Source organism: Triturus cristatus, chromosome 3_2, assembly GCF_964204655.1.
Source record: "Triturus cristatus chromosome 3_2, aTriCri1.1, whole genome shotgun sequence".
NCBI classification, from domain to species: Eukaryota; Metazoa; Chordata; class Amphibia; order Caudata; family Salamandridae; genus Triturus; species Triturus cristatus.
Window position 1 is genome coordinate 1,059,007,500 of NC_140584.1, and position 23,828 is coordinate 1,059,031,327.

At 46.7% G+C, this 23,828-nt stretch overlaps 1 protein-coding gene across 4 annotated transcripts in view; it reads left to right on the forward strand.

The window, feature by feature from the left end:
* Window positions 1-23,828, forward strand: part of EIF4H (eukaryotic translation initiation factor 4H) — a 147,904-nt gene that overhangs the window by 96,253 nt on the left and 27,823 nt on the right. The gene's annotated exons all lie outside the window — the stretch shown is intronic.

Genomic DNA, 23,828 nt, shown 5'->3' on the forward strand with positions numbered 1-23,828 from the left:
CGAGACAGGGTGGAAGCACACTCCACCAGAGCGATGTCCACATCAGCAGCGCTGTTTGCTGGAGTGCCGATTTTGGACATCTGTAGAGCGGCGACGTGGAAGTCACCGCATACCTTCTCCAGACACTACTGCCTGGATGCCGAACTTACGAAGGATGCGGCAGTGGGCCAGGCGGTGCTCCGCCATCTGTTCCAGTGAGGTGAGCCTTCCAACAACCCGCCTTCCTGGTATGCACATTCTTTACTGTTTACTGTTTTGATGTATGCCAATGCTTTGAACTGTTATGATAATGATTGTATTATCTCAAGTACCTTTCTGGCATGTTACATCGGAAATGTGCATAATGCATTGCTAACTACTCTGATTCAGGCATGTGAATCTATGAAAGACACCCCTAATACTGGATAAGAAATGCGTTACTTACCTGTAACAGCAGTTATCCAGTATTGGTGTCTTTCATAGATTCACATGCAAACCTCCCGCCTCCCCTGGAAGGACTCACGCCTCTCTCTAACTATATTACGCCTACCTAGCTTGGTGCGTACGAAAATCTGAGGGACTGAGGCTCCTGCCAGGAAGGTTCTAGAGGGAGGTGATAGCTGATTGGCTGGCTCTAGAAGTTTGGTCCTTTTTACATAAGGACTATGATAGGCTACTAAGGGGAGGCCCTTAGGCCTATTTTTCTCTATGTATGTCTATAGGACATTACTTTTTTATGTACCGGAGGCTCCCGTCTCGACGACGGGGAATGATTCAGGCATGTGAATCTATGAAAGACACCAATACTGGATAACTGCTGTTACAGGTAAGTAACGCATTTCTTACGAGCTCCGTGGTGTGTAACTGGTGACTCCCAACCAAGGACCCATCAACCACCGTAACATGACATCCAGTATCCAACAGCGCCTGTCGCTTCTTCCCGTTTAAATAAACCTCCGTTTTGTATCTGTGGGAACCCTCCCTAGTTAACATTATCCTGCCACGAGAGTACCCCACCTCCATGGGCTCAGGGTGGCTTACGCGGTGGGGACACTGCCTGGCTATATGTCCCCACTCAGCGCAGCTGAAACACTGAGGTCCCTGTCCACTAGTAGCTGTAGGGACCGGTTTTTGAAAGGGACGGGGGGCCTGCAGAGGTCGTGGTTCGGGTTTGGGAGTAGGTCGAAAGGAGGACTGCAACGGGATTCAGGCAAGGGGAGCCGGAGCCTGGGTTCGTACAGTGCCTGCTCTAAACTCTGGTCCTCTGTGATAGGCGCAAGCAATCTCAACCGCAGAAGCAGTAGTGAGATTTGGGTGTTGTTTCACCCATGACTTAGTGTTGGGCGGCAGGGCATCCAAATACTGTTCAAGAAACACTTTTTCAGTTACTTCTTCTATTGAAGATACATGGGGCATTAACCATCTTGTTCCCAAGTCCCGTATTCTATAATACAAAGCCCGAGGGTTGTCTCCAGCAGTCCACTTTTCTTTCCTGAACTTGACGCGGTAATGCTCCTGGTCGAACCCCAGTCTCTCCAGTATTGCTTTTTTAACTTCCACGTATGTTGTCGTCCCGTCCGGGTTGGCGGCCTGATAAGCGGCTTGTAGTTCTCCAGAAAGGAGCGGGGCGATGTATTGGCCCCATCGCTCTTGCGGCCAAGCTGCTGTGGACGCCACCCGCTCAAAGTTCAAAAAGAAATAATCCGGGTCCTCCCCTTCCTTATATTTTTGCAGGACTGTTCCTGGGACCGTGGGGTTAACTAGTGTATGAACTATGGCGTCAGTAAGCCGTAGTAGGGCCGTATCCTGTACCTGTTGGTTCGTGGTCGCTACTGTTGCCTGGTCCTTAAGGGCGACCTGCAGCGCTTCTCGCTCCAGTCTAGCGGCTTGTAACTGTTGTTCGAACACCAACTGTAAGTGTCTCTGGCCCTCGGCCAACTGAGTAAGCACATCCTCTATAGGCACGGGCTGTGACATGGTTCTGTACACCGGTATCCCACTTCTGACACCACTTTGTAGTGATCACCCTTCTAGTGGCCTATGGCGCGGCACAGAAACCAGGCGGGGTCAGGAAGTTGCTACTCATAGACCCTTTTATTACGTCTCACACAAGTAGGGAGGTATCATCTAACAAGGGTTGTAGTCAAAGGAAACAAAAATAAAAGGATTGTAGTCTCTACGGAAAGCAATAGTTCACCGCCTGGGATTTGAAGGGGAATAAGCGTCCCCAGAACTCCTTCCTTTTCTTTGCAGTGGTTTTTGGTCTTCCTCTCTCTGTCTGCAAAGGGGGTGCTCTTTCTCTCGGGAGGGTCCAAGAACCGGTGAAGCCAAAAAGAAAGAAAAGAGAGGTACGTCTGGGTTAGACTCTCTGGTCGCAATATGGGGGTTTTGTGCCACCTTCACCGGTCGTTCGTGAGGGAAAAAGGGAGGGGAAACCGAGGGTAGGAAGGGGAGTGATGGTGAGGGAGTGGGGCTTTGTGCTACCGTCTCCGTGTGATTTTAACTTCTGGCTCCCCAGCAGCCCCACCAAAAAGACCCCCGCAGTGGCACTTGCCTGAGGCCACGACCCGTGAAGCGGGCCGCGGCGGTTGGACCTGGGGCGTCCTCTCCTCTTTCTAGGCCGCCGGGCTTGGATGCAGTGCACTCTCTCTCTTTGCTGGGGCCGCGTCCTTCGTAGCTCTCTCCGTGGTCGCCTGCCGTCTCGGCCCTCTCTCTCCTCCTGGTTTCGTCCTCGCCGCCTCCGTCTCTCCTTCCGCGCTCGCTGTCCTCCTCCCTCCTGGTCGCCTGTACTTTCGCCGTCTTCTCTTCTCCGCCGGGCTCCTCCTCCACGCTGCTGCTGCTCGTCTTCCTGGTTCCGCTCTCCCCTATTTCAGGTTCCTGACTGCCATCACCACGCCTCCCACGCACCACTAGACCGCGGTTCGTTTCCTGTCTGTGTAGTCCATCGTTTGTCGGGCTGCCACACTTCCGGTTTGTCGGGCTGCCACACTTCCGGTTTGTCGGGCTGCCACACTTCCGCCTTTCCGCGCCCTCCGGCTCCTTACAGGAGGTTCCATAAGCCTTCAAGGATTCTCCTTTCTAATAGTTTGGACCTTGAGATGCCTAAGAGCACATCTGAATATCCTCCAACCTTAAAGCACACAAAAGAGGCTAAATGAGAAAACTATGTTTTCATTGGTTTCTATTGTATTTACATCTGCCTTTGTCTTTATTCCTATATGTTCAGTATTGTTTTTGTGTGCTTTATATTCGGCTGTTCTATTCACTCTGTACACTGCACCTGTGCACTGGGGGTGAGACCTGCATTTGGCACGTCATAAATATGTTCATAAATAAATGTGTATGGCAAATATGTACCCGATTTAATCTAAATTGGAATCTTTGATTTGTGTTTGGGACATCAACAGCTGAAACTCTTACATGCTGGGTACTGCAAGAATTGACTAGGTCACTCTCCTGTTTCCACTAGACCTGCATCCCTACAAGTTGCTAATTGCATCATGGGCGGGCAATAGGTATTGATGACCAGCATGCTTGTAACGTCACAAGCTGTTCGCTAGGACACAAACTTTATGGATGAATGCAAATGCCTTGCAGTTTAGAGGCATAAACTATGGAGTATTAGGTTCAGAATCATTGGTCTTCAATGACTTCTCAAAGGCTCTGCTTATTTTGACATGTACCGAACCAACACTGGTGTTCGCAACATTGTTGTGAAATGCCCGCGTGCTCTCAGTGCTAGTCACTCCTTAATGGAAGTGCAAGAAAACTACTTCACGGGTGCTTCTTCCATGCTAATACTTGCACCAAGCATTAATTGTTTTCCTGGAAGCATCATTCAGTGCAATCTTGGACTACTGCCACACTCTGTATGAAGGCCTCATGAAACTTCTACAAATGTCAAGCCTTTCAGAATAGTGCCTCTGGGTCTAAGTTTAAGCACTAGCCTCTATGCTAATTTCTGCATTGGCTGTTACAATCCAGCAGGAAAAATAAAGCGCCCCCGGGTCACGGGGAGAAGGGAAGTGGGGAAAGAGCCAACCGACGACTGCAGCGAAGCCACCGCCAACCCAACCACCCTCCCCATGGGTGGGCAAAAGAATTTCAAACCGCTCCCCACATGCACACAGACTCACAACTGACCAACTGCATCGGACATGCTGCGAACAGCGGCCGAGAAGGGCCGGAAATACACGCAGCACAAACGGACAGAGCGCCCAGGATGGCGGGAGGGGAGTAGAATTAAATGCAGATGCGGGAAGATGCACGCGTTTTTCTTAAGTCTCCCCACTCCTGTCCCAACCACAATCGCTTAAAGACCACAAATATCCGTACACGGTTTAAAAGACTTCACCAAAACAGGGCCTCTTGAAACATTGTTATCATTTTTGCGGCTCACCTCTGCTGCTGGGGGAGGCTTCCCCTTCCTCTCCTACGGACACCGACGCGGCAGAAGCGCGCTCTGAAGAACGTCCGTGGGGAAACATGGCGGGAAGGAAAGGGAGATAGTGACTCCTTTCTCCGAGGTCAAGCAGAAATGCCTCGGAGAAACGCAGCGTCCTGTTTGGATTTGGGGGCGTGTTTTTCTTTCTTTCCTCTTGCCATTGCCTGGGATATTTACATTCCAGAGGAGAGAGAGTAAAAAACACACCCACCGAATCCGAAAAAGACGGAGCTTAAACGGACAGATGCCCCTCTCCTCCAATGGCTGGCCTCCGTTTAGGAAGCCAGCCAATGGAGAAGAGGGGGCGGGTTCAAGCCCCGTACTGAAATCATTAAATCTCGCGAGCGAGACTGCGCAAGCGCAGCCTTCGCTAGCCGAGACCTAAAAACAGAGTATTGATCACAAAACTGAACACCTTATGGCTACTCTTTCCAAGAAATGGAAGTTAGACCTCCCACACCTCCTAAGCTAAAAGACATGGGTGCCAACCCTTCTCCCCCTTGTATACCTCCATCTCCTCCTCCTATTCCAAACATCACACCATCAAATTCACCACCTCCAATGTCACCAGACTCACAGGATGACAATTTCAGGGATGACATTGGGGATGAACATCATATCCCGCAAGATCGACTTGCCACACGCCACTCACCAATGGAATGGTTACGATAAAGATCCAGATATACCAAATGACCCTGATCTATATCCCTCTAGGCCTTCCCCCACCTAATGACAACATTGGCTGTGCGCAACTCATCAACAGGGCTGCCCAATATCTACATAGTGACCCACTAGAATAGGATTTTCTTGTAGAAACGTTTACACATTCCCAGAGGTTTATTCACACTCAACCCATGCTAAAAGACTTGATAAAACATACTAACTAGGTATTCAAGGATCCAGTTAGAGCCCGAATATTAACACCTTGGGTAGATAAAGAATAAATACAAGGACGCTCCTTCAGACCCTGTATACATAAGAGGTCAGTTACCACTAGACTCTCTTGTTGTATCTAATGCCCGCAAGATTATTAACTCTCAAGCAACTGGTGATGCTCTTCCTCCTGATAAGCAGTCAAAACCTATCGATGCATCGGGCAAAAGGGTAGCTTCCCAGGCTGCCAACTCGTGGCGTATTGCCAGTGCTCAAGCTCTATTGGCACGTTACGACAGGGCACATTATGACAAATTAAAAAAACGTCTATATTTGCCAGAAGAACATAAGGCCAAGGCTGACTACCTCATTCAGAAAGGGAAGCTCATCACAAACACTTCCATAAAATGCACCCTAGATGCTGCAGACCGCTTTGCGTGCTATGAACACTAGCATACTCCTGAGTAAACACGCTTGACTTCGAATCTCTGGATTCAAAAATGAGGTACACTCCTCCACACTTAATCAGCCCTTCGATAAAGAACATTTTTTCGGGCCAACAGACTATACTTCATTAGAAAAAATTAAGATACTGACACTGCAAAATCCATGGGAGCTTTACAGTTACCTTCTAGAAGGGGCTCCTCTCGTCGCTTCTTCTACAGGGGTGGATCATAAACAATTTAGTCAGAAAATCCCTCCTTACAAGGGGAACAACCAATCTAACCCCTCCAGAGGATATTTTCGCGGAGGTTACAGAGGATGCAATAACCAGGGCAGAGGCAACTCCATCCGCACTTCCCCTGCCAACCAACAGTGATTTCCCCCCCTCCCTCCACTACCCCCTGACTATTCAACTCCTGTCGGGGGAAGTCGCTCACAGTTCCTACCTGTCTGAAATTCAATCACCTCAGACAAGTGGGTAATACAAATTATACAAAATAGTTATTGCCTGGAACTTACCAGCACTCCACCAATCCTTCCAAGAAAACGGGCCATGTCACCAGAACATCTCCCCCTCTTAAAACAGGAGGTTCTCTCTCTCTCTCTTACACAAACATGCAATAGAACCAGTTCATTTACACCACCAAGGAACAAGAGTGTACTCCCTATACTTTCTAATTTCCAAAAAGGATAGCTCTCTCAGGCCCATACTGGACCTTGGACAGCTAAACTTCTACATTCAATCAGACCACTTACACATGGTGACCCTACAACAAGTGCTCCCAGTGCTTCAGCAAGGCAACTTCCTGTCCACTCTAGATTTAAAGGACACCTATTTTAATATTTCCATTCACCTGGCTCACAGGAAATATCTCCGGTTCGTGGTAGATGGACAACACCACCAATGTAAAGCCCTCCTATTCAGGGTCACTACAGCACTACGAGTATTCACCAAGTGCCTAGCTGTAGTAGCAGCTCATTTAAGATGACAACATATACACGTCTTCCCTTACTTAGGTGACTGGCTAATAAAAGCCAAGTCGCAACACAGCTGCCTACACCACACTCCCAAAACAGTTCAACTACTTCACAACTTGGGATTCACTGTGAACCTCACCAATACTCATCTGCATCCCTCCAACACGCAACAGTCAGAATACGCAACATGGAAACACTGATATCACAATTTCAACCGCAACACTCTCTACCAGCCCGAGTGTTTATGCAGTTAATCGGAATGATGGTGTCTTGTGTTCTAATTGTTCCTTACACAAGACTCCAAATGCGTCCCATACAGGAATGCTTGGCACGTCAGTGGAACCAGGCTCAAGGTCAGTTAACCGATCTGGTGTTGGTGGAAGGCTGTACTCCTCGCTCTCTGCAGTGGTGGAATACACAAAACCTTTCCAAAGGGCGGCCATTTCTCGACCCGGTTCCACAGATAGTAGTCACAGCAGATGCATCCCTCACTGGTTGGGGAGTTAATCTTCAACAATATACCATTCAAAGCATATGGACACTACAACAAAAGCAACTCCACATAAACCATCTAGAGCTGCTAGCAATTTTTCTAGCATTGAAAGCTTTTCAAGTACACATAGTAGGCAAGGCTAACTAGTCCGTACAGACCATATGACTGCAATGTACTACATACAAAAACAAGGGGGCACACTCCAGTTTTCACACCTAGCTCAAAGCATACATCTCCTTGCAAAACCTCTCCCAGGAGTATACACTCAGATTGCAGATCTGCTCAGTCGTCAAATGCATCAGATCCACGTGTGGGAACTACATCCTCCAGTACTCCTCCCATTCTTTTAGATGTGGGGATACCCAGAAATGGATCTGTTTGCCACACACCTCAATGCAAAATGCCCAAACTTCGCATCCAGGTATCCTCACCCACTGTCCAAAGGCAATGTGCTATGTATGAGTTGGTCAGGGAAATTTGCTTACGCTTTTCCACCTCACACTAATTCCGTTAGTGTTTCAGAAGCTCAAGCAACATTCTCTCGCAATGATCCTAGTTGCTCCCACATGGGCTCGACAACCATGGGGCACAACCCTGTTGGAACTAACAGTAGTTCCTCATTAAAAGTTACACCTCTCCCTCAAGCTGCTCACTCAGAACTATGGAGAGATGAGGCATCCAGATCCCAGTCAACTCAAACTTGCGATATGGCACCTGAAATCATAGTTTGGCTGTCTTAATCTCCCGCCAGACTCCATGGACGTCATTAAAGAGGCTAGACGCCCTACCACAAGAGCATGTTATGCAGCAACATTGAAACGTTTTGTAATTTATTACACTAACAATAAGATCAATCTGTAAGATGCTTCTACTCAAAACATAATTTGCGATCTGTAACATGTACAACGGGCTAACTTAGCATAATCATCTATATGATTATATCTTGCCGCAATAGCGGCTGATCTACAAAACAGGCAACACTTGTCTTTGTTTCGGGTACCCGCTATCAAAGCCTTTATCGAAGGACTCAAAAGAATCATTCCTCCTAGACTTCCACCTTCTCCCGTGTGTAATCTTAACATAGTCCTTACAAGACTCACATGCCCGTCATTTGACCCTGTGCATAAATGTGAACTACAGTTTCTGACTTGGAAGGTAGCCTTCCTTATAGTCATCACATCTTAGAGTTGGTAAGCTCCAGGCGCTAACCATACAAGAACCATTTTTACAAATTCACCACAAAGTGGTTCTTAGGACTACCCCACCATTTTTACCCAAAGTAGTTTGGCTTTTCACGTCAACCAGTCTGAGTTATCTGTGTTTTCCCTTAACCCGACTTAGTAGCAGAACGTGCTCTAAACACATTGGATGTTGAAGGAGCGATACTTTATTATATTGAAAGAACCAAATCTTTTAGGAAAACTAAACCGCTTTGTTCCTTTTTCCCCCACCACATAAAGGCAATCCCATTTCAAAAGCAGGTATTGCACAGTGGATAGTTAAATGCATCCAAATATGTTACCGCAAGGCTATAAACGCACCTTAACCATTCCCGCTAGAGCGCACTCTACACGCATGGGCTTCTATGGCATTTTTTAAAAATATACCCTTATATGACATTTGCAAGCCTGCAACATGCTCTACACCACACACATTCACAAAGCATATTGTGTAGATGTGTTGGCAAAACAAGCTAGTGTGGGCCAGGCAGTTTTAAGAACACTATTTCAAACTACTACAACAGATGCAGGTTAGCCATCCCTGGGAAGATAACTGCTGTATAGTCTATGCTAACGCATATGATCTATAGCTCGTATGCCTCGAACGGAAAATTCTACTTACCCAGTATGCATCTGTTTTTGGCATATAAAGCTGTAGATTCATATGCACCTACCCGCCTCCACGGGTACCTTTATCTGTTGCAGTATTATCTTACTTAGATACACCGTACATGAACATCTTTTTCAACTCTTACTAACTCATCATCAACCCTCACAGCAAAACAATCTGGGGATGGAGTCTATGCCCATGCACACTATCGCCAAGGGGAGGAGTCGCCTACCTCGTGACTACAAAGACTTCTCCGAAGAAAAACCAAGTGCAAACATCCATGCCCAGCACCAGATGGCGATCTATTCTAACGCATATGAATCTACAGCTTTGGAGGCCAAGAACAGATGCATACTGGGTAAGTAACATTTTCCTTTGAAGCTTAGCTTGGTCCTCAGTTGTTTTCGCACAGTGGAGGCAGGCTTAGCCAAACAAGTGTAAAGCATTTATCAATACCAAAACAGTTGAGTCAAAAAACCATAAAAATCCCATTACAATTTATAAAAAATAGTATACGTTTAGAGTAATTAGACACCTAAATGACAATCTGGTCAGGGAAACCTGCAATATGATTTTGGGAAGTTTTTGAGGTTTTTTAAGCTTCAATCGTGGATATCTGGTCACTCTAGAAAGAGTCAGATCAAAAGTTGAGGTTGACCGTGATGGAGCGTGAGTCTGATTCAAGGACTAGGTTTGTGCCGGTAAAGTTTACCTTCTGGCTTGTTTTTTTTTTCTTTTCTGGAGTAAAGACTCATCATCTGGATTGGCTGTTGGCTGGATCTGATTGAGGGCTCTGACTTCTGGGGCTACTCAAAGTTGGTTCAGGTGAAATCCTGAATGTTCGGGGCGTATAGAAATTCTCATGTGCAACCGTGCCACCTCGTACATCACTTACTGGGAGCTTGGCACTAAACAGTCACACAGTGTGTCTCTCTTTCCATAGCCAAGATGCCTGAATCTTTCTTCCCGGTATCAGCGCTATGGACACACCCCTGAGGTGTGTATAGAGAAATAAAAAAATCCTGCTGCAAAACTAGTTCTGTGACTGGGTTTTACCACACGGTGATTGGTGTCACTCTTGTTACTTGGAGAATAACAGGGGCAGGCATAGGTGTGAGTTAAATCTGCCTGTGACAAAGGTTGCCCCTTTGAAGCTGGTACAGTAGGTGGCCATATCCCTTTTTTTTGCCCCCGTTTTTTCTAATATTTATTTTCCCAATGTGAACATAGTCCGGTTACAGCAGTTAAAGAAATTATCATAGGCATAAATACATTCAAATGTATATGTTTGCGAAATTAATAATAAATATACAGCCATAATAGTTCATGAGCCAGTAAAGCGACCGCTAAAAAGTCATATACAGTGCAAAATTCTAAACAATTTTATTTAGTGGAATTTAGCCTAATAACACAGCCACAAAAACAGATCATAAGACATAGCAGCAGCATCTTTTTTTTTTTTTGTTTGTTTTTGGGATTCGTTAACAGCGCACTCATTCTGCAGAGAGATCCAAGCTCAGAATGGCACCCAAATCCTATTCCCCTTAATCTTTCCCTTCCTGCCTCTTTGTGCATACAATGCTGTCTCTAACTTTTAAATATGTAGGAAGTGCCCTTTCCATTGCTGGAAGGTCAGTGGTGACTGATCCAGCCAAGCTGAGGCAACACATAACCGGAGGACTGACATAGCTATAAAGATTAGCTCCTTCTCGATTCTCCTGTCATGCTTGCAATTCCTAATAACATAATCTGACGTGATGGAGGGATATCCGCCTTTGTATATCCAGTAAAAAACAATTATTTCCTTGACTGTTAGTTCTGTACTAGGACAGGTGGAAAATATGTGAACTAAGTCGCTCCTTCCTCCCTGATTCTAAAACACGGAGTCCCTTCCACTCCATTTCATGATTTTTGCAGGTGTTCTATATAAATCAAACCAGGTTTTAAAATACTATGACTGTAGATTGGCAGAGCATAATGTAGAGCCCCCCCCCCCCCCCATTTCTAATGATTAAAAAAAAATAAAAGAAAGGAATCTGGAAACCCCAGCCTGTCCTGCCACGTTGGGCTACGTTTATCCAGATCAACCGGGGCCACCTCCAGCAGACAGATCTGTGAAATTGATGGGCTTTCGTCCTTTATTAATAATTCCATTAAGAGGACCTGGTAAAAACCTGCCCCCCCTCCGGCTTTTTGAGTAAAAAAACAAAAAAAAACCTCAATTGCAAAAACAAAATGTAAAGTCTTGTGGGAACATGTTGAATCTTTCCCTAGCGACCTCAAAGGACGCATTAGTCTCCAGCCAAGAGATCCCCCAACCCTACCAAACCCAGCCTTTTCCCACCTTGCCAAGCAGTCCTCTTGCAGTGCCCTAGGTAACTGGTCATTCCTAAGCAGGGGTTAGATCTACCAAGCCGTTTCCGAATCCCTGCCCAATTCCGGAATGCTGTGTTTAAAAACTAACTTTTTTTTTTTTTAATAGCTGGCTTCGGAGAACTTCACTAGGCAGTCATCAGCCCTCGCCCCTATCAAAATGTCAAATATCGATGGGACATAGCTAGGATTGGTCCCTGCCCATACCTTGTTACTAAATAGAGGACTATTGTACTGCAGCACTGCTGCCAAATAATATAGCTTAAAGTTAGACATAGAAATGCATTGGCCCTCCTTGTTTTTCCATGGGACCAGATAAACCTGGCGACCTGCCTTTCAATTAACTTAAACCAGTCATTCTGTATACCAAGAAGTATTGTTCAGGAGATGTAAGGTAGCTTTGGCAGGATCATCATTATTACTAGGTTACACCTCCTCATTATTGAAAGTCTCAAGTTATTACAGCGACGGATCCTTCCTAATTTTCCCCAATATAGGGGAGAGATTTAGATCCACTATTGCCCCGACCTTTGCTGTGATGCTTATTCCTAGATAGACTGCTTTGTTGACAATTCTGCTGTCAGATGCGGGGTTAAACCTGTTTATCAGGATAGTTTTAATCCTATTCAGTGAGAAGCCAGATTGGATCCCAAAATTATCAGCAATGTTTTAGACCGCCTGTAGCGCTCTGTCAGGTTCCGTAGTAATTATGGCCACACCATCGGCATATGCCAATATCTTTGTATCCCTGCCTTGCAGGCTGACTGGGATACTATCTTTGGAAGCTTCCAGTCGTTGAAGGAGCGGGTCTATGTATTGTGCAAAGAGGAGAGGAGGGACACCCCTGCCTTGTTCCTCTTTCAATTAAGAATGCTTTAGACTTTTCCCCCATTACTCGCACTCGGGCAGTAGGTTTAATATACATAGCCCGCTTTGCCTCAATAAAAGATGTCAGGAGGCCATTAGCCTCCATGATCTTCCAAAGATAGCACCATGACACCCTGTCAAAGGCCTTCTCAGCGTCAAAGGCAACCCCCATAGGTTTTGCAAGAACCTCCATGGCATCTAATAATGTAATTACCTGCCTAACGTGATCCACGGTTCCCCCTCCTCTGAATAAAGCCATGTTGCCAAGCTGAAACTAGGTGTGGCATTACTTCAGTCGAGTAGCAAAGATTTTGGAATACACATTGGTGTCACTGTTTAAGAGTCTATAGGATCCCAACTAAATGGGGTCCCCTTCTTGCTTTAAGAAAATAACCATGTTGGCGGTGCCCCAAGAGCCTGGCGGAGCGGCCCCAACTCTGACCCCCTTGAATAGCTCGAGCATATCCTGACAGGCCTCGTCCCTAAAGAGTTTATATAACACTAGAGGTATGTTGTCTGTTCCTGTAGCTTTTCCTGAGGGGAGAGCCTGTAGAGCTGCCTGAAATTCTTCCAAAGATATATCCGCTCCCAGGAGGGGCTCTCATCCTGGGGAAGCCTCCCCGATGGCGCAAAACCTATCTCTTTACCTATACTCCTAGAGTCCCCTGCCGGCGGGGTTTTGTACAAATCTTCATAGAATTCCCTATAGGCCTCCCTAATCTCAGCTGGGTCTGAAACTACTACCACCTGCATATTCATAACCTGCCTTGTGTCCTATAGCTAACTGTTGCATAGCCCTGGCAGCTAGGTATCGGCCCACACTCACTATATTCATAACATTCCTGTCGCCTTGCCAGGTACTTCCCAGCGGGCTTCTCTGTATTAAAATCATCAAGGGGTGATTTTCTGATGGCAATTAAATTCAATGTTGAAGACACACAACCTCCCAAGGCCACCATACTGATTAACTCAGTCTCTAGACACCCAAGTCTCTGATATAGCTTTTATCTGTCCTGCCTCCCTCTTTTGTTTGCCTGGCTATACTGCAGGGGCTTCCCCCTTACTGAGGCTTTAAATGCGTCCCAGATCATCCCTAGAGGGGCGCTACCCCTATTGATAAGAAAATCCACAATCCTGCCCTTCATGTACTCCACTTATTCTTTATCAGATAAAAGTGCCCTCTCAAATGTCCATCTCCTAAATCCTTGTTAACCACGTGAATGGGACCTGCAGCACCACAGGATTATGGTCTGACATGACCCTAGGAAAAACCTCTCCCTGGGCCTCCTTAAGTAGAGGTGGTGATACCAGAAAATAATCCAGTCTTGCAAACTTGCCTTGCGGAGCGGAATAATGAGTATATCCAGGATCCTGGGCTTTCAGGCTTTGGCAGACGTCCACAAACCCTATCTTTTAGTAGATTTAGGGAATGCATAGTGTTCGGCTTGCGCCCTGTGCTAGTTACTCTGGTCCCCTGACGAGCTGTTCTAGATCCATTTATATTTAGATCCTCACAAACTACATAGGGTGCTGGCCAGGGGGGTAGTTCGATAGCTAGAAAATCCAATACCCCAGGGTCGTCTAATACCGGAGCATAAACTGAGCACAGTGTAAAAAAGCCGTCCCCTACTCTACATTTCATTATTGCCCACCTGCCATTCTTATCTTCTAATTTTCTCCCTGGTGTGATGGCATCTCCTTTTACTAATATCGCTATCCTGTTGGTCCTTACATCCTGTGTTGTATAGCAAGCAACCTTTAAACAAAGAACATTCAGCAATTTGCTATTGTTCCGGGCTATGAGTATCCTGAAATCAGTACACATCTGCTCGCTAGACTTAAGTTTTCTTGTACTTTTCTCCTTTCAGCATTATCTTTCAGCCCACAAATATTAATAGTGGCAATACGAAGCTTAGCCATCACCTTGATCAAGTTTTGACATCCAGAATGCCCTGCCATGATAGAGGCTATGTTTTGCACAAAAAAGCTCCCCCAGCCATTTTCATACGCATGCTGAAATCTGATTCAATAATGCCAAAAATTTCAAACAACAAAATTTTGGTGTAACTTGCATATCGATTCTGCTGCGTTTAATTTTACCCATCCCTACCCACTCCTTCTATCCCACCCCTTCCCCCACTCCCTTTACCTCATCTCCCCCAACATTGAAAGCGGGCATACCAACCAGGTCTGTATGATGGCTATGGCAAGGCCCCCGCAAGCTCCCTACCTTGCTACCCTCCTCTGTGTGAAAAATGAGTGCCATCTAACTAAAGTGGAAAGGTTCCACTAAAAAGTACCATTCTTTTGTCCAGGCAGAAAGAGGAGAAAAGCAAGAACCAACAGGGTTACAGGAAGTTTCCAAATGGATAAACCCACAAGAGGGGACCCTCAAAGAATACCCTCTAGCTTTTTCTCTTTTTGGCTAGAGCCTGATCCAAATACTCTGGCTTTTATCTCTGAGGTAAAAAACTTGACAGACACTCTGACTATTGTTTTCAGCCTAGCCGGTGTGAGCATAAAAGCCTCATTTTTTCTGTTTACCATTTTCTCATTCCTTACGCTATAACTGTTATGTGGTTCTTTGCTCAGCACCGGGACACTCTTGGGAGTAGCCGTGCGCTTTATAAATGCCTAACTAACCTAACAAAGCCTCAAATCCAGCCTCCTGATAAGGCTTGAACTGCCTCAGGCGCCACCTACATTCTACCGTTGAATGGCAGAAATCAGGGCGGACAAAGAAGGAAATCTCCTTATACTGCATTTTAGCGTCTGGACGGGCTTTCTCAAATATAACCTGCTGCAGCATAAAATGATCAAAAAAGACTAGGATAGCTCTTGGTTGCTTTTTGTCTCTGCAGGGCTGTGTATTTTGATAGCGAGTGAATGGGAACCCGTGGCCCCTCTGAACTTCACGTTCCCAATTCCAGCCTATAAGATCTGGAAAGGCTTCCTTGAGAAGGTCCAGAATAAAAGCACAAATGTCCTCCCCTTCCACACCATCCCCAATACCAAGAAAGCGGAGGTTATTTCTACGGCGACTTTCCATTTCCTCCAGCTTCCACATAACATCAGTTAGTTGGGCTTCGTGAGCACTTGTCTGCTCTCACAGCAGCAAGATCGGTCTCTACAGCAGGTGTTCTTACCTCCCATATTAAGTCGCTCCCCGATCTCAACACATGCCTTCCCTACTTTCCGCAACGCCCCTTCCAGTTTTTCAGTGGCCTGTCTAGCTTTTTAGGTCTCGCCTGGCGTAGGCTGCGCAGACATGCACAGTCTCGCTGGCGAGATTTAATGATTTAGAGTAGCTTTCACTAGCGGGGTTTAAGCCCCGCCCCTCTTTTCCATTGGCTGGCGTCAGTTTATGCTAAACGGTGGCCAGCCATTGGAAAAGAGCCTCCAGTGACATGCACTTTTCTCTTTTAGAGCCGTCTCAGTTGGACTGGCTCGGTTGCCTTACAAGTGTGGTAAAAGCTTTCTTATCTTTATGGGGCCATGTGTTTGAAACACATGGCCCCATAAAGACAAGAAACCTTTCATGGCAAAAGGAAAGCAGGCCACACGTTTATTTTTGCATCGCGCTTAAAGTGACAGTGCGATGCAAAAATAAACAGTGGCTGACTGGCGAGCGTTTTATTTTGCGTGCGTTGTTTCCTTGATACTATTAATTGTCGAATAAAACTCATTTGGCGGGGCATTACCTTGCTCAAAGAAGATTTGAAAGACGTCTTGCTACAGCTGCACTTTTCCGTCATCTACTGCTGACTTGAATATACGCCATGCTCCGGTGTGCTTTATCATTCTGAAAACACGCTAATCCTGTGGTGGCGCAGGTCGCCCTCTCTGCACATGCTCTGGTTGGTCACCGCCGCTCTGTGAGGAAGGGCACGCGCCAGCCGGGCACTGCTTCACTAACCACACTCTGAGTGACGCGCCAGTTTTAAGGGATACGGCGCGGTCTTACCCAGATAAACAATCATGTCAGAACAGAAGATTTTATTAAGAAGTCTGCAACTCAGTAAAACGTAGAAATTCAAACCCCAAAAACTAAAGGGTGACTCGAGCGACGCGTCTGCAGCAATGACAAGAGCCTTTCTACACTTGGTGACTAAGGGCCAATGATGGCTCGCCTGCTCTTGACCAGCGCGCGCCAGTTTTCTATCGGACACGTCTAACATCACTGCCCCCAGCGGTGCCGATAGAGAGCGATGTGTCACCGGTGGGACTACTTGTCATAATCTGAAAAAAAATCCATAATGTTGATTCATGCTGACTAAACCGTGATATGAATGAATCCATCTTCTGTGATACCTCTGCGTGGATCAATGCCAGCAGAGGAGGAATACATTAATTGCCTGGAAATATGGGAGCACTCGCCTTTCAGCTCGTCGGAATTCAGAGTATTGGCAAACTGGAATAAAGTTCACAACTAGTGTTATGCAAATTGTTCGAAACACTAATAATAAGCAATACAGGGTGCATGCCTGAAGCCAGCTCTCGCTAAGTGGTCAGCTGAAATGCGATGTACGAATGGCCGTCTAGAATGGCTTATCCAGAGGGGCATTAGGCGGCACTGCACCCACTTTACACATGTACAAGTATAAACAGGGGTGCAGCCTTTTTTATTACTTGTGTGACCTGTAGCACCATTCCAAACCTTCTATTATGATTAATGCTCGGCGAGCTACACTTTTAACCAGTGCCGGGTTTCTACATCTGTGAGAAAGTGCCATCTTTCTTGCATGGTATGCCCCCACTTTTTGCTAAATTGCTGAATGTACTTTAAGTGTACCCTGGACTCCTGCCAATCAGGTGCCCAGGGCCTATGTTCCTTCCTTAAAACACACCAACTCCAAATTGGCAAACCCTAGCCACATGTCAGCCCCTGGTAAATGGTACCCTAGGTACCCAGGGCCTTGTGGCAAGGGAAGGCCTCTAGGGGCTGCAGCACTCGTGCCACCCTTAGAGGCCCGGTACCCTTACACACACACACACTGCCTTTGCAGGCTGAGTGTCTGGGTGCAGGACAAAACAAAGAGTCGACATGGCACACATCTCTGTGTGCCATGCCCATCACCTACACTGCCAAGGCATATATCAGTCACCCCTCTAGCTGGGTGCTTTATGCCTATGGTGTGGGCACAGGAGCAGGAGCCCTGTGCCCCTACAGTACCCGGGTCCATTCCTGGGCACTAAGTGCAGTGCTGCCATTTAAGAGTACATGGTGCTGAGAGCTCGTCAAACACGAGCTCCACAGCACCATAATGGCAACACTGAAGACTGGGAAGTTTGATATCAAACTTCTCAGCACATTAAACCCACACTGATGCCAGTGTGGGATTTAATGTACTAAGCACCCCAGAGGGCATCTTGGAGATGCCCCCTTACAACTAACCTACAATCCACGTCGGCTCTGAGGCTGCCCAGGCTGCCACACAGCAGACACGTTGCTGGACCCCTGGGTGGGAGAGCCCCTGCTCTCCCGGGCCTGCAACAATGCACATCCTGGGTGAGGTGATAAATCTCCTCCCCCAGGATGAGCAAAGGGAAGCTTCAAAGGCATGCCGCCTCTTGGAGTTTCCCCAGGCCACTGCAACCCCCCACTCTGGCGGGAAGCTTGGCCAGAAACCCCATACAAGGACAGGGGATGTGCCAGCCTGCCCACCCCACCCCTCAGGTGGGGGAGGCGAGGTGAAGCACATCTCCGGGCTCTCGCCATCTTGAAGATGGGAGGCCCTACCCTATCAGGATTAGGCTACTGCCCCCCTCCCACAGGAGAGAGGCAGGATAGGGGGTGTACCCACCCCAGGACAAGGACCCATTGGTCCCTGGCCTTCACCTACCTGTAACGCCCCTAAATCTAGTATTTAGGGGCACCCTGAACCTTCCTTCCCCAGATTCGAAAAACTACAAGAAGAGCAAGAAGAACAAAGACCTGCCCTGCAGCTGCTAAAAAGGGAAGAAGACACCAACTGCTTTGGCCCCAGCCCTACCGGCCTGTCGACTCCCGGACCTGCACCAGCGCGGCATCTCTCGTGGCCAGCAACCTCACCAAACCCCGGAGGACCTGGCTACCTTTTGGCTCTAAGCCCCTGGGACTCCCATGAGTAGAGGCTCTACTCAGAAACCTATTTTTAACCCCTGGCAGCAGCTCGGAACCGCGGACCCAACACACTCTGCACCAGCCAAGCCTGGCCAGTGCCGGAGTGGACAAAGACCCTGAGGACGACCCCACGGCGACTGTGACCCCGAGTCCGGCACCCAAGGACCCCCCCTCGACATTCCGGAAGAAGCCTGCAGCCTCAGAACAGAGTGCCACCCCAACCGCGATCAACAAGAGGGTAAGATTTCCAACATCAAAAGGCACCCCGGCGCCCTGCGGCCCTCTGTGCCCAATCCCGGGGTACCCACCTAACCTACAACTACCCAACTTACCTCTCGAAGTGGTGGTGGCACCTGAAGCATCCTCGTCCCCGAGCTTGCAGCCTTTTTCCAAACCGGAACATTCCCATTGATTTCCATTGAGCGCCCGACAGCTCAAAAGCACCCTGCACCCAGCCGCCCGAGTGGCCCTGGCAGTGCAATCTCTACACTAGCCTACTTCCCCACTTGCCCTGAGTGAGTGACCAGGAGCCCAGCTCCCACAGCCGCGTGGCCTGCTAGTCAGCAGCCACCAAACCAGGCCCCCCTATTCCTCATAGGCTAACATTGGGCCCAACTCTCTCTGCACCCGGCCGTCCTGAAACCGCTGAGGGTGAACTGACTGTACCTACCTGACACTGGGAGACCCCTGAGTCTATGCCCAGAACTTCAACTCTGCCAGTCGAGAACTTAACCTTAAACCGCTATCTTCATTTTCCTCATAGGGTAACATTGGCTGGCTTTTTCTTGGAAATTCTTCTAAGTGTGAACTTTTCAAAACTCAAAATATTCACCAAAAATCAGCCGAGTACCAAAAACAAATTTACTCACCTGCTCTTAGGTGAGCTCCCAGTGCTGGATCTTGGTGCCCAGCACTGACTCTGAAAAGTACCCACAACTACACTTACCTTTAACTCCTTTTTCTTCCATAGGAAACAATTGACTGCTTTTCTGTGAAATTTCTTCTAAGTGTTGTTGTCTGCAATCTTGAAATATTCTTTTAAAATCGTACAATTTCTGCAAACTTAATTACTTACCTGTTTCTGATAAAGACCCCAGTGCTGAGTATAGGTACTCAGACCTGGATTACAAAAGTAACGATAAAGTACTCTACCTGCAACTTGAATTTCTTGCCCTAGAGATCCATTGAATGTTTTCTTTGAAATATTTTCTAAGTGTCAACTTTTGAAATAGCTAAATATTATTTAAAAATCAGTACAGTAATTAAGTCGACTTTCACCACTTGATTCTGAATATTGTCCCAGGGCTGGATCTAGGAGCCAGACATGGAATTCCAAAAGTAATCAGAAAAGTAATTTATTACATATAACCTGAATTTACCATTGAGCTCAATGCTTTGTTATTTTTAGGAAATAGGATTGTTTATTGCAACCAACTGTGACCATACAAAAATCCATTGCTTATTGCAAAAGTATTTATATTCAACCTCTCATTCTGAGAAAGTATATTTTTATTCCCTTTGTGGTTCTAAAAATAAAACAAGCATATATTTTATATATATAAACCATTGGCCTAGAGTTCTGTTATGGAGTGTGTGAGACCATTTGCTGACTGAGTGTGCACAACAAATGCTTTACACTGTCCTCTGGTACTGCCTTACTGCTCGACCAAGCTACCACTTTAGAGAGTAAGGTCATACCTAACTTTAACCTCTATCAGCCCCTGGGGGACTGTGGACTCTGTACACCCTGTACCTATTAGGGAACAGTATATACAGAGCCACTTTCTCACAACATCCGTAGTCGGAATGAAGCACTGGTAAGTGGCAGACTGTCTGACAGGAAAACTAGAATAATTCTAAATAGCCTGGCGGCTCAAAGACCGGTAGAGAAGTGGAAAAATAGCAATTGTCGGATGATAGAACACCGAGGGGCATCATTCAGAAAAGCATATTGGCATATATGAAGCAGAGCTCATGTAGTAGTCTTTTACGTACTTTTACTCCAAAAGATCTAAAACATGAATACTGATCTACAGTTAGTACACATAGAAAGTTCTGCACTATGTAGCAGCAGCATCCCCCCCCCTCACCTCCCCCCCCCGCTTTACAAATTACTTGATTTATTGCACTCTTTAGCATTTTCACTAATATGGAGTTGGACGTTTGGGGGCCGTTTTACAAAGGTGCAATAGCATGTGAAAGAGCACTGGTGCTGTACTGCTTCCCGTACTCATAAATGCCTTTGTGAACAGACCTCTCTATCCTGTAGTATATGCCTCCCAAGAGCCCACACCGAAAATCAATTAGTGCTGGGGAGCGTGCAGGGCGTCTGGGGCCTCTCAAAGTATAAAGTCCACTCTGTCAAGCAACTGTTGGATGAAGTCTCATGCACAACCAGAAAGAAGTATCTCTTATCGCTCCAAAAGTTAACGTGTTAATTCTTTATTCATGCCATTTTCACTTAATTCTTTTTCTTAAAATAATCCATATCAGGATGTCAGTCCTTTTGCAGCATTCTTTCCATTTAACAATTATTTCAGCTCTAGCTCCTCCCCAGATTCTGACAGGCATCGCTTCGGCAGGAGTTTAATTGAGTCATGTATTAAACCGGGCCAACACCCTCCATAAACTTTTAAATCACTTATATTAAAAACCCTGTACCCAGCAAAAGTGGTCTAGTTGGAAAAGGCGCATTTCGAGCTTACCAAGAACTTACTGTGGGCTTAAAGGGCACCCACTGATTACCATTAGTTGGCTTTATTGTCACTCTCGCTTGCTTCATATTCAATGGTTTGCCATGTCCATCCTATGTTTATCCCTCCCCTGGAGCATATCATCTTTAATTTTGTCCTTCCACTGCTCACTTTTAAAGAACTACTCTTTGCTTAAGCACTCCGTGAGAATGAACGCATTTTCCAGCAGTCTGACTCGTGCGCATCCTCCTGCCTCCCCGCGCTCTGTTGCTCTCACCCATGTTGTCTCCTTTCACCCCATGTAGTTCTCACTCTTGTGTACATCTCTCCACTCTTCTTGTTGCTCCCCGCCTCCAGTGCTTCTTCCTCTTCCCCATCCAATACCCCTACCCTTACCTTCTCCTCCGATTACTCCCCCCTACTCGCTTGCTCCTGTGGCCAAATTAATTTAAATTTTTTTGTTTAGAGGGCCAAACAGAAAATTGTTGATGGTCGTTTCACTTTATAAATAAAATTGCTTTCACACTTAAATTTTCATTTTATTTTTAATTTACCAATCCATCTTGGATCAGTAAAATGATGCCTGCGTCATGGTGCATGTGCACTCCTACATAATGACTTGGCCATATCATCGTGCCTTTTTACCCCCTTTAATTATGCTGTACAGCATTGGAATTTTTGCCAAAGCTATACAGCACGAACAAAAGGCAGAGCCAATAGGTCTTAAAGGCTTGACCTATTGTCTTTGCGCACGCTTGTTGCAATCTGTTCCCAAGTATAAATGGCTCACTTGGCTTTCTTTCGTCCACTGCCCGGTCTTCACTAGGCAAACATACATAAGATATGCGCTTGCACACGAAAGGATTGCGAGATACTGGTGCCAAGGTGTGTTCAGTTTCTGTAAGCTGCACAGTGCAAGTTCCTAGATAGGGTCATGCCTCTGCAGCACTCTTCCTGTGTCAAATATCTAGGACACTCCGAATATAATGTGCTTTTTATTCCTTATGAATCATTGGTCACTACTGGTAACAATACTGAAAGAACACTTTCTTCAGCCTTTTGACTGTAGGAAGACCATTGGCACACATCTTTTCAAGTCTTGTCTCTTGTAATCGTACTGAGAAAAGAGGGGGAAGCTATTTTCTTCATTGACAGATGTATGCCTGTGAGAAGCAAATGTCAACTAGAAGTGAGCCAAAAAGAACAAGCATTGGCATAGCCAATAGGTCTCGCCTTTGGGACCTTATAAGTGATTAGCCATGCACTAAAGGTGGTCCCAAAAGCGAGACCTATTGGCTATGCCAATGCTTATTTTTTCATCCACCCGGGTCTCTGCACGATTTTCCTTAATTGACACTAGCCGGGTCTGTTGGTCCTTCCCCCTCCCCCCCCCCCCAATCCTGCTGGCTATGTTGGTGGTTTGCCGTCTGAGCAGTGAACCTGATGTGGGAGTAGTCCCGCTTCAACCTGGTGCCTGTATTGCCCCTCCCTCTGTTTTGAGGATTAGTATGTCCTTTCGATACCTTTAAACTCCTCCGGTGTTTTTGACGTTTGTGGGTGGTCTCAGGAGCTTCCAGTGTACTGGAGCCAGACGTTGTTGCGTAATCCTCTATTTCGCTGTTGCTGGAGCTAGTGTCGCCTGAGTGGGAATCCACTGTGAGAGAGAGAAATGTATCTGTCCCATCTGATATAGCATCTGTGACAGGAAGCCCTTCATTCCCCGTTGTAAAGCCACTAACTAGAGCAGGTTGATAGTTCATCTGAGAGTCCGGTATATTCTTAAGTGCCCCCTGTGTAGACTCTGAGAATCCTGGTCGAGGGTGTGAAATGAAAAAGGTCCGACATCTGCCACTATTGTACCTGCCTGGAATTTATCCGCAGATACTGAGGTGGACTCCTGACCTTTGGGTGGCATTTGTTTAATTTTCTCTGGGTCTAATTCGCTAAGATGCTGTTGGGGTGTATGACTCCCCTACCCCCCTCTGATTTTGAAGAAGTTCGTAATTGCTGCCTGAGGAGGGATGGTTGGGTTGACTAGATTAGGTGGTGTGATTAGAGCGGCTATACAGTCTCCCTCAGGGGGCAAGGTCCCTTTCTCCTAACTTAGTCGTCACTGTTTTGCTCACCCCACCTTGCAGTTTCTCGGTCAGATTTCCCCTCTTCCCTGTGCCTGTACTTTCAATCTGATATTTGGTAGTGAGGGAGTCGCTGGGCTTGCCTGTACTGTCATTTAATAATGCCTGGGGGAGAACTCTCTCAACCCCCTGCATGTGCGCTGCCACCTGTGCAGCTAGCTCCCTAACTTGCTTTGTTACTTTGGGAATCATTTCAACAATGTCTTTTCTCTGGATAAAACCGGATCCTGCTCCCCTCACTTTCCAGGTAAGTCTGGTTCTTGTAGTCACCTTCCAGGTAAGTCTGGTTCTCGTAGTAGCGTGGGCCACCCACACTTGCAGGACGTCGCTGATTGACCAGGCAAGCTCCTCCTTACTCCCTTAGACCTCAGGCTAGCGCAGCTGCTGGAGACTTCCTTTTCGTCCGGCGTCTGCTTAGTCTGTTCAGCAAACTGCAAATACATCCATCTGTATGTGGATGTGTGGCGACAAGCGTAGATGCCTTGACAAAAACCACTGGTTCAGGCACAGGTAAGCCAAGTCGGGGGCGTTGGGGCAGGAGCTCTAGCACAGCGATCCTACGTGCTTGCCATCTTGCTCTCACCTGAAACTTTTTAGGTGGCCATATCCTTAATGC